This window comes from Colobus angolensis, unplaced genomic scaffold (genome assembly GCF_000951035.1).
Source record: "Colobus angolensis palliatus isolate OR3802 unplaced genomic scaffold, Cang.pa_1.0 Scaffold2, whole genome shotgun sequence".
Lineage (NCBI taxonomy): Eukaryota > Metazoa > Chordata > Mammalia > Primates > Cercopithecidae > Colobus > Colobus angolensis.
The window spans coordinates 764,557-779,448 of NW_012115154.1; the positions used below are offsets into that span (position 1 = coordinate 764,557).

The 14,892-nt window shown below is 40.7% G+C and overlaps 1 protein-coding gene across 6 annotated transcripts in view; it reads right to left on the reverse strand.

Annotated features, from left to right (window-relative positions):
• The window catches only part of CHCHD3 (coiled-coil-helix-coiled-coil-helix domain containing 3), a 298,333-nt gene that overhangs the window by 17,331 nt on the left and 266,110 nt on the right, over positions 1–14,892 (reverse strand). Inside the window, exons 8-9 of one of the 6 annotated variants that reach the window (XR_001001671.1) lie at positions 12,514–12,669; positions 10,470–10,606 (exon numbers count right to left, since the gene is read on the reverse strand). The exons of the other annotated variants lie outside the window; for them this stretch is intronic. The gene's annotated coding sequence lies outside the window, so the exon portion shown is untranslated. The remainder of the gene's footprint in view (positions 1–10,469; positions 10,607–12,513; positions 12,670–14,892) is intronic. 6 annotated transcript variants of the gene reach the window in all.

Genomic DNA, 14,892 nt, shown 5'->3' on the forward strand with positions numbered 1-14,892 from the left:
AAAGGGAGATAAAATTTTTACTTAATTCTTACTTAGAAGATACCAGGACTGAGAGGCAATAATTGTTTAGAGTTTGGGGACTCAACATAACTGATGGCAACATGAACTCAATCTGGAAGGACCCCAAATAAACTTCCAGATCCCATATAATTTAGAACAATCACGTACTCATGAGATGCTATTTTCTCAAGCCTACAAAGTCTTCTAAACAGGCAAAATTCTACAGCTAACAAACTGCACTTTTGTCTGGGTGGGGAGCCTTTATTTAAAGAGCTATAAGCCATCCCTCCCTCCCTTTCTTTCTTAACAATGCTTGAAATATTGTTATTGCTTAATAAATGTCAAATAATAATGCTGTAATAAAAACAGGCACTAGTGGGTTAACAATGCAGTTTTTAAGCAGCAGTTATATAAAGTCTTCTGGGTAGAACTACCTCCTAGCATACATGTAGTGGGAACAGTATAAAATCACAGTCCATAGAAGTAGCCCTTGGTTATAAGAATTGCAAATTTGAAGATTATTCTCTTTGTCCTTTCAAAAGATCCACAGGTATTGGAATGAAAATGTTAAATCCGAATCTCCAAAGGATTTATCAATGTGTGAATGAGACCAAGTAATCTTAACACAGGTCAAACTTTTTTATTTAAATATCTCAACTAGATTTCAGGGTCAAGAAAAGCGTTGTTATTATTAGTGTTATTAAAGAAAGGCATGGCATTTACTCTCTCCTGACTTCGTAAAACAACTGTTGAATTACATAACAGAAATATGTTCATCATGAGCCATATGCAATGCACCAGTCATAGATTTTTCCTTAAATAACTATTTTCTTAAATATCTATATAATATATTCTACTTATGCTGACACCCCTGAGGCTTTGTGAGTTATTTCCAATCCCTCATGATGCTACTTTGGAATGTTCATCAAAATTGGTCTTAGGATTAAAAACATGAGGATTGGTTGGTTCATTTATTCTTTTATCTATTCAGTCACTCCCACAACAGAAGGAAGACAGGAGGAACTGATATACGTTGAGGAAAGCAGAAAGATATTAGGAAGCAAAATAATCTACTGGAATTAGAGGAGAAAGGGAAGGAATCCACCCTTCCTAGTGGTGGGTTGCTGTGCCCAGCCTGATTCATGCAGGTGGAGAAAAAACAGAGGGACTGGCTGGACACAGCAACCCATCCCATGGGAAGGACGAGGGAGAGAAATGGGGAGTCTAAGGCTGGGAACTAAAGCGAACTATGACATCTGTCTTCAAAGATAACTTTAATTTCAAGTTCTTGAAGGGGTGGTACTCCCTTTATCACCCATTTTTCCTGCAGAAAACCTCATGTTCAGAAGATGGATAACTGGAAATAGCCAACACGCGAGTCCCCAGTGTAGCCAAGGGACAGGGCACCAGGCTTGGCAATCTACAAGGTTTTTCTGACAAAGGATACTAAGAATCAACCTAAGACTTAATGAGAAAATTGAAGGGAACATCAAACATACCCTCCCAGAAACAATCCTTTCCTATTTGGAGAAATATTTACTTCATGGGCCTTCTTATATCACTTTCCTCAATCTAGTAGAATCGCTTAGAATCACAGACTCTTGCTGTTGAGTAGCATGCAGGAAGCTTTCTGTGCAGAAATAAAAGTGGGCACGCATGCATGTGAAGCTTCTATTTTTAGGTGCTTATAATTTTTCAAAAGAATTGCCCTTTGGGATGAATTTTATATGTTCCTTCTCAGCTGAGGGGTGACTTGGGTGGTGCAAAGTTTGGTGAAATTCCATTTGAGTCGTCCATGCATAAAAATACATTCCAGTACCCCTACCTCTTCCCTGTTGTGATCAAATTTAAGAGAGTGCTTTTAATACCAAGAGAAGTCAAGAACAGTTTAATTTTAAAAATTTCAAAACTGTCACATATCTCAATGAGGACTGTGACACATTCTAAAAAACTAGGTTAAGACCAAAATTTAAGTCTGTGGAGAGCGTGTTGCATTACTTTACGTGATACGCTTTTTCCCACTACACTTTAAAAGCAAGATCCAAATACCAGATACACACGGGAAAGAATGTGTCTGGCTCCCTTAACTGAAAGAATTGCAAATGTATTTATTTTAGGGACAAGTGAAGAAAAAAATTATCCATACTGATTTGCCCTTTCAGTGTCAGAGTGCTAAAAATGAAGAGCAGCAGAAGCAGCAGTGGGAGGAGGGGTAGAGTCAAGCCTTTTGTCTGTTTTCCATCACTATCAGTAACTTGAAGAGGGGAATGCTTAGGCACTGCCACTGGAAGAGGGAAATCCCAAAATGGGGCCAAAAGGCCACGCTGCCAAACTTCCTTGGACGCAGTGCTGCAAGGCATGCCGAAAGAATGTCACATGGACATCAGAGCTGTGCCACTGTGTAGAGACTAGGAAGGGGGCAGTCAAGGATGGGCAGGAACAAAGTGGAGGGGAGAGAATACTAAATACTCCCCCAAGAAACTTTAAAATTTGCTGGGGGAGAAACACATACACTCATAAAGGTCACAAGTAACACAAGGCAACCAAAGTGTCAAGGAAACAGTACAGGCAGTATATGCTACAGCTGTTCTGAGGGCATAACCATTCTATTGTGGGTGGATAGTATGGGGGAAGGGGTAGTCTGGGGGGTTTCCAAGGAAGAGAGGAGAAGGGATTTTAAAAAAGCCCACAGAGTGAAGGACTGTAAGAGTCAGAGGGCGTTTGAGAGGATCTAGGTGAGCTGAGGTCCAGGCTCAATCGAGTCTGGTATATTCAGGGGACTCAGGTGGTAGTAGAGGGTTGGAAGAGTGGGGTAGTGCTGAGGAGGGAGGGGCTGGGATATGGAGAGTCTGCCAAGAAGAGACAGCATACCTAGAGTCTATCCTGCAGGTGATGAAAAGTCACTGGCCTTTCTAAATGAGAGGGTGAAGTTATAAAGGTACCATCTTGGGAAGCTGGATCCAATGTAAAAATAAATCAGATGGATGGAAGTGGAACTACATGTCAGGGAGGTCAGTGAAGCAGCACCCAGCTATAAAGATGAAACAAGCTGATGAAGAGAATGATCCAGCAAGAATGGAGGCACTGGAAAGAAAGGATGGAATGATGTGGTAACTGAGAGGACATGGAGGTAAAGAAGAGGAAGGACTGAGAGAATAACAGGATGGCTTAGGCCTTGGGGATTTAAAGAATAAACATGCTCAAGTAATGACAGGAAGTTCAAGTGGAAATGACACCTCCTCATCACGATCTAAAGCATGGGCAGGGCTACAGCTGCAGTGTCGAAATCCCCTGCAAGATGTGGTGGGGAGTGTAGAGGCAAAGGGAAGGAAGGACAACAGAGGCTTGGCGAACAGTCCACACCTGGGGGTGACAGGGAAGGAAGATGGAGCAGTATGGGAACGGACCGTGGAGAGAACTGGTGTAACACAGCATCACAAGGCTGGGTAGACCAGAGTTTCATGACAGAGAAGACAGTCAAAAAGAAGGAAGACTGATAAACGGCCATGGAATGTGCTCCGTAGCAAACTGGAGAAAGAATCTGAGCACAGTGCGTGAGGCAGAAGCAAGGCAGAAATAGGTAAAGAAGAAAGTGGGCAGTGAAGAAGAAATGGAGGCAGCAGGATGAGGTCAATTCAGTATCCTTTAGAGTACCTGTGAGATACTAGGCACCTTGGGACATGACAAAGAGACTGAATCAGGCAGACCTATCTAGCCCATAAGAGCTGCTTTAAAGGGACACATCTGCCAATAGTAAAATACAAAAGGGAAGGATTACATCTGTCTGGAGATGACTAGGAAAAGTTTTAGATGAGATAATGGAATTTCAGTAGGGTCTTCAAGAATGGAAAGGGCTTAGGCAATTAGAGATGGGATAGAAAGGCATTCTAGACAGACAAGTAAATGAAGGAAAGGCAGCAAAAGAAGAGAGAAAAGGCTAGAGCTGGAGGCAGTGACATCTCTAACAGACTTTTTTCTTTTTTTTAAAGATTCACATGGAGATTTACATACAAATTACAGAGCCAAAACACTTTCATCAAGGACACATTCTGCAAGCAGACCATGACATTCCCATCAAGTAGAAGAACCAGTAAAAATGTGCTTAAAAGTTAGGATGTCAGGGAAGGTGTTGGGGCGAGTTTTAAATTCTTTTAGAGAAAGACAAAGAAGGGCAGGCAGAAAGGAGGGCATGGTCCTTGCAGACCTGGTGTGGTTAAGGAATAACACTTCGATTTCTTAGCTAAAGAAGGGTGTCCACAGTGAAGAACATTACAAAATAACACTGGTGACATGGGGAGGAGTGGAAGGAAATGGATTGCTGGGTAGGAAACCTCACCAGCTGGGTCAGTGCTCTGACAGCAAGAGGAATTCTAGTGAGTAAGCCCACGCATGAGAAGAAAGCAGTACACGAGTAGAAGGTTCTCCTAAAGGAGCTGGACACAGAACAGCAGAGACAGCATACCAACTTGGGGGAGGCCCCGCTGCCTGGCCCTGCAGTGGTACCTGAGCAGGTGTAGGGGACCCCATGATGGGAGATGTTCAACACTGGCAAGGGATGCTCCAGGCTCCTCTCTGCCCCCCAGGCTGTACTTTCCACCACAGCATATCATTTTACATATAAGGTAAACAAATCTAAGGCAGGAATATATTTATGTATTTACTGATGGGCTTCACCTCACACGTACACTGAGTGTCCAGTACTTCTAGCCCAAGTTCTTTCTTGTCCTCCGAAACAGACGTGCAGTAAAATGAATGGTTAATGGAAAATGGAATAAGAGTTTATGGATGTTGGACAGCAATGATTACTTATTCTGCACGAGCTCATGATTTCACAAGTTTAATTTAAAATCATATACCATGTATATGCTGACATATACATAAAATACATATATATACTTGACATAAATATCTACACTTGATTTTAGCCAAAAGGCTGAGAAATGATTATAAAATATATCTGAAAAAATACACAATTGGAAATAGCAGTTGCTTCCAAGGAGGAGAGTTGGATAGGTGGCCAAAGAGTTATGAAGGAGATTGACTTCTGCATATAATATTTACATTTTCTATCATGTGCATATACTGCTTATCAAGAAATAACATTCAAAAAAATGCAATGATATTTTATTTATATATATTGTATCCCCTGAGAAATTGCTGTAATAAAGTTCGCTTTTCCCCCTAGATGCCTGGACACCACAATTCCTAATGGTGATGCCATTTCTGCAGGTTTTGTGGCACTAAATAGAAAACTGATTGAAAACTTAAAGATGACAGAGATGAAATCCCACATGCAAACTCTACACAAAGACCAAAATGTAAACTGGGAAACAATTCATAATGCCCCCTACATTATCAGCCTTCAGCACAAGTTTGGCACAAACCCTTCTGATTTAGTATCTCAGTAACCTTGTGAGAAAAGAGACAGAGAAACCAACGCATTATTGAAGTCATGGGGCAAGCCATTGGGTGTGAGGTGTAACACGAGCATCTGGAAAGCTTAGAAGCTTTCTCTATTCATGAAATTGTAAGTTGGCCCCTTCTCGGTCTTTTTAATTGCTCTCTCCCCACCTGCTTTCCTCTTTTATTTATAAGTAATTCCCAAAGCTCAGATATTTGTCCCTACTCCTCTTCTACAGTTCCTTGTGAAAGTATTTTTCTTTCTTTTAGTACTCCTACGACTCTGTGTGTGACTGAACTGGATTTCGAGTCTCTTTACTAGTTGGTAGCTGTGTGATCTTAGGTTTCTTTAGTCTTCAGTTTTTCTATAAAATATACAATCAGTAATCTCAGCCATCTGAAGCCAGCGACTACATCTGATGATCCTCTTAGATTCCTTCTAAGACTCTCTACACTAAGTATCAACTGGATATGGTCAATTTGTTATTAGTTTTCTTATCCAAACAAGATTTTCCTCCTACTTTTCACCAATAGCAATATTGTTAGCTCATCATCATACATCAATTTTTGGTTCTTTTGTTGTTCTTTATTCATTTTCCTGTTTTTAAATTATTAGTTTTCTTGAGACAGGATCTCGCTGTATCACCCAGGCTGGAGTATAGTGCTGTGATTACAGTTCACTGTAGCCTCGACCTCCTGAGCTCAGGTGATCCTCCCACCTCAGCCTCCTGAGTAGCTGGGACTACAGGTGTGTACCACCACACTTGGCTAATTTTTGTGACTTTTTTTTAGCTGAGATGGGGTTTCGCCATGTTGCCAAGGCTGGTCTCAAACTTCTAGGCTCAAGTGATCCGCCATTCTTGGCCTCCTAAAGTACTAGGATGTGGCATAAGCCACAGCACCTGGCTGATTCTTTACTTTCAAGAAGTCACTGAGATTGTTAGTTCTTGTTTTAAAATACCTCTTTCACTTTTAACCCTACCTCAGTTTTCCATATCCTTACCACAGGCTAAGTTATCACTTCAAGCATACACTACTATTACTACAACTTTCAAGCAGTCCATCTGCCTCACCTGCCTCCTTTTCACGTTCATCAACATGAATTCTAGTGAATGAATAGCCTGCAAAATGCCAGCCTTTCCCAGGAGTTCAACCAGCATTCTTCCTTCTCCCTCTCCTCCACCTACCAATGCTAATTTTACTTCCAAAATATTTATCATATCCCCTGCCTCCTCACAAGGTACTACCTGTGGTGTTGTACGAAAGAGTACCCACTGAAACTTCTGCTTAAACCACTCTTTACCTATTCTGGCCTCAAAGTGAAGGACAGATGGTGACATTTGCAAGGTTGTTTTCAAACACAATCTAATATGAACCAGTGTAACAGCCGAAGAGCACAACTGCACGTATTCCTAATGTCCATTCCCAAGCTATGTTATACAATTATAAAATCATGCTCTGAATTGATTTTATTTTCTTCTTTTGGATAAGGGCACTATCTCCAGCAGCGATAAGTTTCCATAGGAACTAAATTCATTTCAAAAGGTTTGAACATAGAGGCTTTAAAAACAATGCTCAAACAACATACGAATTTTGTGCATAGTGCCTTGCATTCTTGAAATCAGAGCACTATCAGTGTTAACCTTTTAATCTCCTGAAAGTCCCTGGAAATGACAAATGGTCTCTCTGTATTTGGGAAATGGACATGTTTAAGGTAACTGGTAAGGAAAAGAACTTAGAAGGTGAGTTGCTAATTCGTAATATCTCACCTCTAGCATTAAACACAACTAATCACACACGATAACACTATTTACTAATTCTTAGAAAATAAGTGCATCATGCATTCAAGTAGTTGTAATATTTTCCTACTTAATACTCCATAAATTAAATATAAAAACTAGAAGAAAATATACCTTCAAGGTATTTTATAGCTAATAAATGTGAGAAGTTTATACGGGTGTATAAGCACACTGAACGGCACGTGCCTCTGTGAAACATCCACACGATAACTCTGTAATTTGAAAATTCTAACATGTTTCTTTTTTTGCTCTGATTAAAGTATTCAGTACTGATGCCATAAGAAGGCACTAAATTCCAACATATCCCTTTATATTACATAAATGGATTTAAGCATTTTACAGAGGACAGGCAAGATTTAGCAAATTGGCTTAACATTCTAGTCTGCTGCTGAGACTAAAATGAACAAGACCAACTATGAAGTACAGAAAACAACAATCTACCACACAGATTCTCCAAATGATTATGAGTCTCATACATGAGTATTTCAGAGGTGGAATCTCAATGATTTCTACGTAAAGGGATATTGATATATTACTATACTACCAAATAATGCATTTCTCAATTCATGTCTGCATTGGATTCACCATGCTGAGCTCCATTAGTTTTACATCTCCCTAAGGGTTCCAATTCAGCAGTATTAATACATGCCATTACACACAGCCCAATCTAAGAATGGCTGCCTTATGAAAGCCCCTTAATACTAGTCTCCAGTTGAGTGTTTCTGGAGAAAAATCACAAAACTAGGGAAACTAGAATCACTATAAATTCACAGACATTAAATCCTGCCACAATGTTATGGCTCTTCTTTGGTAAACTCACTCTCCCCCTATTACTAGGATTATTCATGCCATCTCCAACCTCCTCAAAAATCTCACCTGGTTCTTTTCCCTTTCCATCCTTGGCTAATGTGCTGGCCTGTTGTTTCATTGAGATAAAAATAAACCAAAAGATAACTCCCTCATCTTCCCAACATAAGATCTGGATCGGCACCCATCTTCTCCTTTTTCATTGTTACTTTGGAGGAAGAGTGTCTTTCTCATCAAAAGAAAGGCAATCCCTATGCATGGATCCAATTCTTACCTTCCTCCACCCTTGCCTTCTAGTGGGATTTTCTCTCTTGAGATGGTTCTCACCTGCATTCCGGCATTCTCTAGAACAGTGCCATCCAACAGAACTTTCTGCAGCGATGGAAATGTACTAAATCTACACTGTCCAACATGGTGGTCACACCACCGGTGGTAACTTAGCACCTGAAATATGACTAGTGGAACAAAGGAAAAGCATGTTAAATTTTACTTAATTTTAATAAATTTAAGTGGTCATAAGTGGCTAGTGGCTACCATGTTTTTGGAAGCACAGCTCTAGCAAATACCCTTTCAATTTCTGCCTCTACTTCTTTACCTTCCATCCATTCTTCTCTATCCATGCCAAAGTGGCTTTCATTCACCTGTTGGATAGAACTGCTCCTGCTAAAATCACAGGCCTCTAAGTGGCCAAATCCAGTGATTTTTAGTAGACATCTTACAGGACCCGATCAGCACAGACTTGTTCCAGTAAATTGTCCCTTTCTTGAAAAGAGTTTCTTGAGCTTCCATAATACTACACTCTCCTGTTTTTCCTCCTGGCTGTCTGGCTCACTGTCTTCTAACTAATCCCTCAATGTTGGAGTTCCTTGGGGTGATGGTCCTGGAGGTTTCTCTGCTCTTCTCTCTCTCCTTTCTCCATAGACACCTCAACCATTCTCATGGCTTTAAATACCATCTGTGTGCTGGTCGCTATCTAATTTGTATCTCCAGCCCAGCCTTCTTATAGGTGACTGACTACTGCTATTTACGTGGAAGGCATTACAGGTACCACATGTTTAAAACTGAACTAATTCCCTCCTCTACCCCCAATTTATTTTTTTCTTCCCCATCTCAGTAAATAGACCCTCCAAGATCAGGAAGTTGTCCTTGATACCTCCCCCTTTCCCCCTTTCATTCCCAATATCCATTCTGTCACCTAGTCTTGTCTAAATTCTAATACATCTAGAACTGACCACTTCCTTTTTTCTTTTCTTTCTTTTTTTTGAGATGGAGTCTTGCTGTAGCCCAGGTTGGAGTGCAGTGGTGCAATCTCAGCTCACTGCAACCTCTGCCTCCCGAGTTCAAGCTGATTCTCCTGCCTCAGCCTCCCCAGTGGCTGGGATTACAGGTGTCTGCCACCAAGCCCAGCTGATTTTTGTATTTTCAGTAGAGATGGGGTTTCACCATGTTGGCCAGGCTGGTCTCAAACTCTTGACCTCAAGTGATCTGTCCACCTCAGCCTCCCAAAGTGCTGGGATGACAGGCATAAGTCACCATGCCTGGCCTGGAATGGACCACTCTGTATTTCCATTGCCATTATCTTAGTCCAAGCCACCATAACCACTTGCCTGAACTATTTCAGTAGTCTCCCATGTAGTCCCTCTGTTTCCGTTTTTGGTCTCTAACTCTCTTCTCTACCACAATTCATTATCAAAAAAACAACAGCCAGAGTGCCCCTTTTTAAACTACAAATCTGGTCTCACAACTTCTAGGTTACAACTCTAACCCTTCAAGATTTCCTACCTCTCTTGGGATACATCCAAAATAGTGATTATGACCTACTAGGTCCTAACAAGATGTAACTCCTGCTTCCATCTCTCTCTATGACGCTTTCCCACAATAGGTCTCCCTTCAGAACTCCAAAGGAGCTCAGCAACTTCCTCAGGGTCTTAACAAGCATTGGCCCTGCTGCCCTTCCCTCAATGCCTAGTATTTTAGCCTTTATATCAGCCTTAAGAGGTTGTCTCCAATGCCTCACAGTCGATTTCCATGGGACATGCTCTCATAGCATTTGACAGCACTTTTCACAACTGCCATTGTCAAGTTATTTGGATGATCAGTTATTTCTTCCATTAGACCAGAAGCTCCAAAAGGGCAGTATTCCCAGTGCCTTTTACATCTGCCAAACACCATCAGCTGCTCAAACCTTTCCCCCTGAGAAGCCCCTGGGGTACCTTCTCCACTTCTTATCAGCACTCTATTAGTCAGTGTATATGTGGGGGAACAAGGCAGACCTGTGAGGAAGAGTGGTCAAACTACACATGTTCTTAACATCCCAACTGGAATTGAGAACCAATTCCCCAATAAATACTTAAGTTCTAGAATACAGTCATTAATTATGTTTTAGCCATTTACTGTGATGGTTAAAAACACAGGATCTAGCATCTAAAATATGCATATCCAAAACTGGGGTCTACCTCTTACTTGCAATGGAAGCTTGAGCAAGTTTCTTGATCTCTCTGAGATGCAACTTTTTCCTCAGTTTCTACTGTTTAACATTGTTGTGAAGATTAGTAAGATAACGTTTAAGCTCTCCACACAATGTCTGGCACTGAGTAAGCCTGTAATCAATGGTAGCTGTTATTATTATTAATACATATTAATTGTTAATATATTTCTGCAGGTTATTCTGAGAACCTAAGCATTAGTTATCATCTTCTTTCCAAAGAAAAATGAGCTGCTATTTTCAAACAGCCAACTTAAAAACCAAGTTTTAGAATACAATACGTCTGAGAGTTGGTAACTGCTCACGAAACTTGAAGGTGACCACAAAGTGTTCAGGTGGTGGAAAAAGAGGAGGGCTGCTGCATGTGTTTTTTATGAAGGGATTAAAAAGCTGTACTCATGTTAAAAACCACACCTCTAGCATGGGGTACTTAATGAACATAAACCTACATATCTTTTCTTTCCCCAAATACGTGCTCACAGGGAGCAACAGTCCTCCCTATGAATAAATGGAACTGTATTTGAAGTAATTACACTTGGCATAGATTTGCCCACTGCTGGTGGCAGGGCTGCTACTTGTGACTAAGCAGTGAGGGGAACTCAACAGAATTGATGGCAAACTGCTTTAATTTGCCTTAATAGTAGCAAAATCTTGCCTAAAACAAGTTGGATGTTTCAAGAATAAATCCACACAGTTAAAGTTCTATTACTGTTAAACCAGTATTCAAACAGGCCAGAAACTGGTTTCCAGCCTCTTTTCGTGTGTTTCTGTATCCTTAGGGTCACAAATGTTATTTTGTGATGCCAAGCAGGCGGTCTTCTGGAGGAGGCCTAGACATGCTGGTGTTATTAAAACGCTGGGTAACATTTCAGTTTAATCATGCTGTGAGGTCTGTGCCTTCCCCTACCCCACACCCCCAAAAGCTTTAACCACCAAAGGACATTTAGAAATAATAGGGAGAAATGTGAAAGTACTAATGATGATTTCATTTTCAAATGGTCTTAAATGCACAGGTAATGACAGCACTGCCTGTAATGGCCTTGTAGCCAACTCATAAGCAGGAATGGGGAAGAGGATGAACTAGGAGGATTCTCCTTTCTATATATGCACCATGGCTGAATGCAAAGAAAACCCAGATAAAATTAAAGGTCTTCCTGTGCCTGAGTGAGTGGCCTTTGTAAAGAAGGATGAGTAAGAACCTGAAGCCTTACACATCATAAAATCATTGTATGTGTGGATTGATTACCATTCAGAAGTTCATTGCACATGACTAAATGATTATGTGAAAAGCCTATAAAATCTGGAGTTTTGGCACATTAGATCATACATCATATCATATATCATATCATGGTACTAGAGGTATGTAATGGCTGTGGCTATACAGCAGACCATGAAACTGAAATTTTAGACTTGTTGGCCTAACTTAATGTCAGCTGTCAAATAGGAGGATTATGGCCAGCAACTCAAATCTGAGCTAGGACTGAAGACCCAGAAAGAGAAACACTTAAGTACTGCTCAGGATGATAACTTTAGTTTAAGGTTTGAATAACTGGTTTTGTTATCTAAATTGAATAGAGTAATGAGATAATTTTTATCACAATCACATACTGTATAATGAAATAAAGGAATGAAAGCTTTTTATCAAAGGATTTCAACGTGATGGCAAATCAATTATAATATTAATTTTTATCAGACACCATCAAATCCGGCCACTTTTAGATCTCCAATATTGGTTATAAGTGCCAACATTTAGACGGAAAAAACTGTTTAACAGATGGAGCATTTCCTCCTTCCAATATTTAGGAGTGAGGCCATCTGACTGAAGTCTTATTTCCCTGCTTATAAACTAAGGTCTTTGCCCAGGAGACTATTTCAAAAATGTTCCAAAGGTTAATATGTTTGCATATATTACAAATGCTAAGCAAAATGGAATCTTAATATATTCTCTTATTCATTACAAAGGAAACAGCAGGAATGACTGCACATAAAGGACATTTTACCAGTTGTTCTTACTCTGATTACCTTTTAGGTACCTGCAAATGCCAGTCACAGTTTCACTGGTGCTCAGGTTGCCTGAAATGAGGGAGAAGTAACGAGTTCTCCTACTAGGAGCCATACTGGGACAAGAGGTAACAAAATATAAAGAGTCCTGTTTTGTGATATTTCATTTCACCAAACCTGCTGGTAGGAAAAAAGGTGAAAAGAGAACAGAGAAAAGATATGAAAATTGCACTATACATTCCTTTAGGCTTTTGTCCTTCTTTTTTCCTTCTCTCTCTTCCTCCTTTCTTTTCCCTACCCCAACCAGATCCTTCCTATTTCTGGTTTAGGCACTGTCAATCAAGGGGTGAACACATTTTTATATATGCTTTTAAAGCAGAAGTAGCAAATACAAAGGAAAAATGCCAACTCTTTCAATGCTTAAGCCAGCGACAGACATCACTAATCAATCTTGACATTCTTTTAGGCTAAGTCTGTCATAGCCTCCGAATCCTTTTCAAGGAAATACTGCAGGGAGCTACCACGATCAATGGAGTTGGTGCCTCAAACAAAATTTATTTGCCTTCCCTTGCACTAAACTTTTCCCTAGTATTCTATCTTTAGCATTGGGTTGGACTTTCTTGATTTGGCACTTTCTTATGGTCCTGTAGTTCAGGCTGGGCATTTTGTCAGACTGAAATTCACGAGAAGCCTGGCTCTCTTCCAATAAGCACCTTGCCATACAAAATCCACAGTGTTCGAAAATAATAGAGACCAGATAATGCCCCTTTCTGGCTCAATCCACATCCTCTAAAAGGGAAGCAAAGCCAGGAAAAATCATCTGGGCTTAGCAGTCTCTTTCTTCACTTTCTGGAGTAAAAGAGTTTGCCTCTATTAATGTTTGAGCCTTGATCTCAGCTATGTCTGTTTTTAAAGGTGATTTGAGGTTTAGATTTAGCATTTACCCTTTCAAAAAGTTTCTGTTTAAAAGAAACTTTTATGACAATCACTAGATTGCCTTCATGAGCATTTTAGGAGTACCTTCGCCATATATTAACATACTGGCTCATTTGGCTTCATAGTTAATTGCATGATCTCTCCAGAAAGCCCTTAATGACACCATCTCACATCCAAACTTCATAATTTGGCTCCCCCCAAATCTGAGAGCAGGCTTCCCAGGCACCATCTTACTGCCATTGTGGGCCAAATGTGATTCTCCCCAGCTGCTGCTGCGTTTCCTTCTTTATGGCAGGGGCTTGCCTGTACACTCCAAGCAATTCCAGGAACCAGAAGCCTTCCAGGCAACAAGAGGCTATTAGATGCAACCTGCTTGGGCCAGGGCCATATTCTGCTCCCAGTGATAACTAATGCATGCTTCTGCTGGTATTTTTTCATTCTATTGCTTGAGAGGATTGCCTCCCACATTTGCACAAAGGATTTCCCTAGATAAAGAATATCCGAGAATGGCCAAATCTTGCCAGAATTCAATAAATGGAATATAAAAGCCTGAAAAAAAACCTGGAATATCAAAATGGAAGTAGGTTCAACTATGACAAATGTGGCTGCCTGAAAAACAGACAAGAGACACAAAGGGCATCTCTGTCTTCTCTGTCTTTACCTGGGAACTGAAAGAAAGATGGCGATTTCTCTGTCCACGTGCTGGGCCGTAGCCTCCACAGCTGCCAGCTCTAAAGAAAAGGGCAGCACTCCTCCGCTTTATAAAGAGTTGAAAAGATTTACGTAATTTTCCTGGGGTCCCAAGCTTTTTTCTTTTTTGGCATTACCCATAATGTATTTGTCCATGGGATAAGCAGAGATGCCTTCCCCCAACAATTATATTTGCTTAAAGGAAAACACAGCTGCCTTTCTTGAATATTAAGATGCAACTGGGACTAGTGAGACCAAAGATTTCAAAGGGAAGGAAAGTTTTTATAGCATAAAAGATACTCCATTATATCAAAGTGCATTGAGATTAAAAAAAAAAAAATGAGGCAAAGTGATGACTATCCTCCTTAGGGACAAAAGGTCCAATTGAGAAAGAAGCTCTAGGTGCCATTTTCCAGAAGAGCCACCTGCCACTACTTGGAGCTATTGCAGATATTCAGGAGTCAGAATTTCACACTCCTGCCACCTCTGGGGTTCATGGGGGAGAGTGTGCACACATGTCTCCCCTGAGGTAAAGCCAACAGGTAATTACTTGATCACTGACACCTTGGGATAACTGAACATGAAGTCGATTTCTTAATGATTCTCTCTTAAAGAACCAGCATCACACTGCTAGCTACTGCACCTGTAGTTCCAACTACTCAGGAGGCTGAGACAGGAGGATCACTGAAGCCCAGGAGATCAAGGCTGCAGTGAGCTATGATCATGCCACTGTACTCCAGCCTGAGTGACAGAGTGAGACCCTGTCTCAAAAAA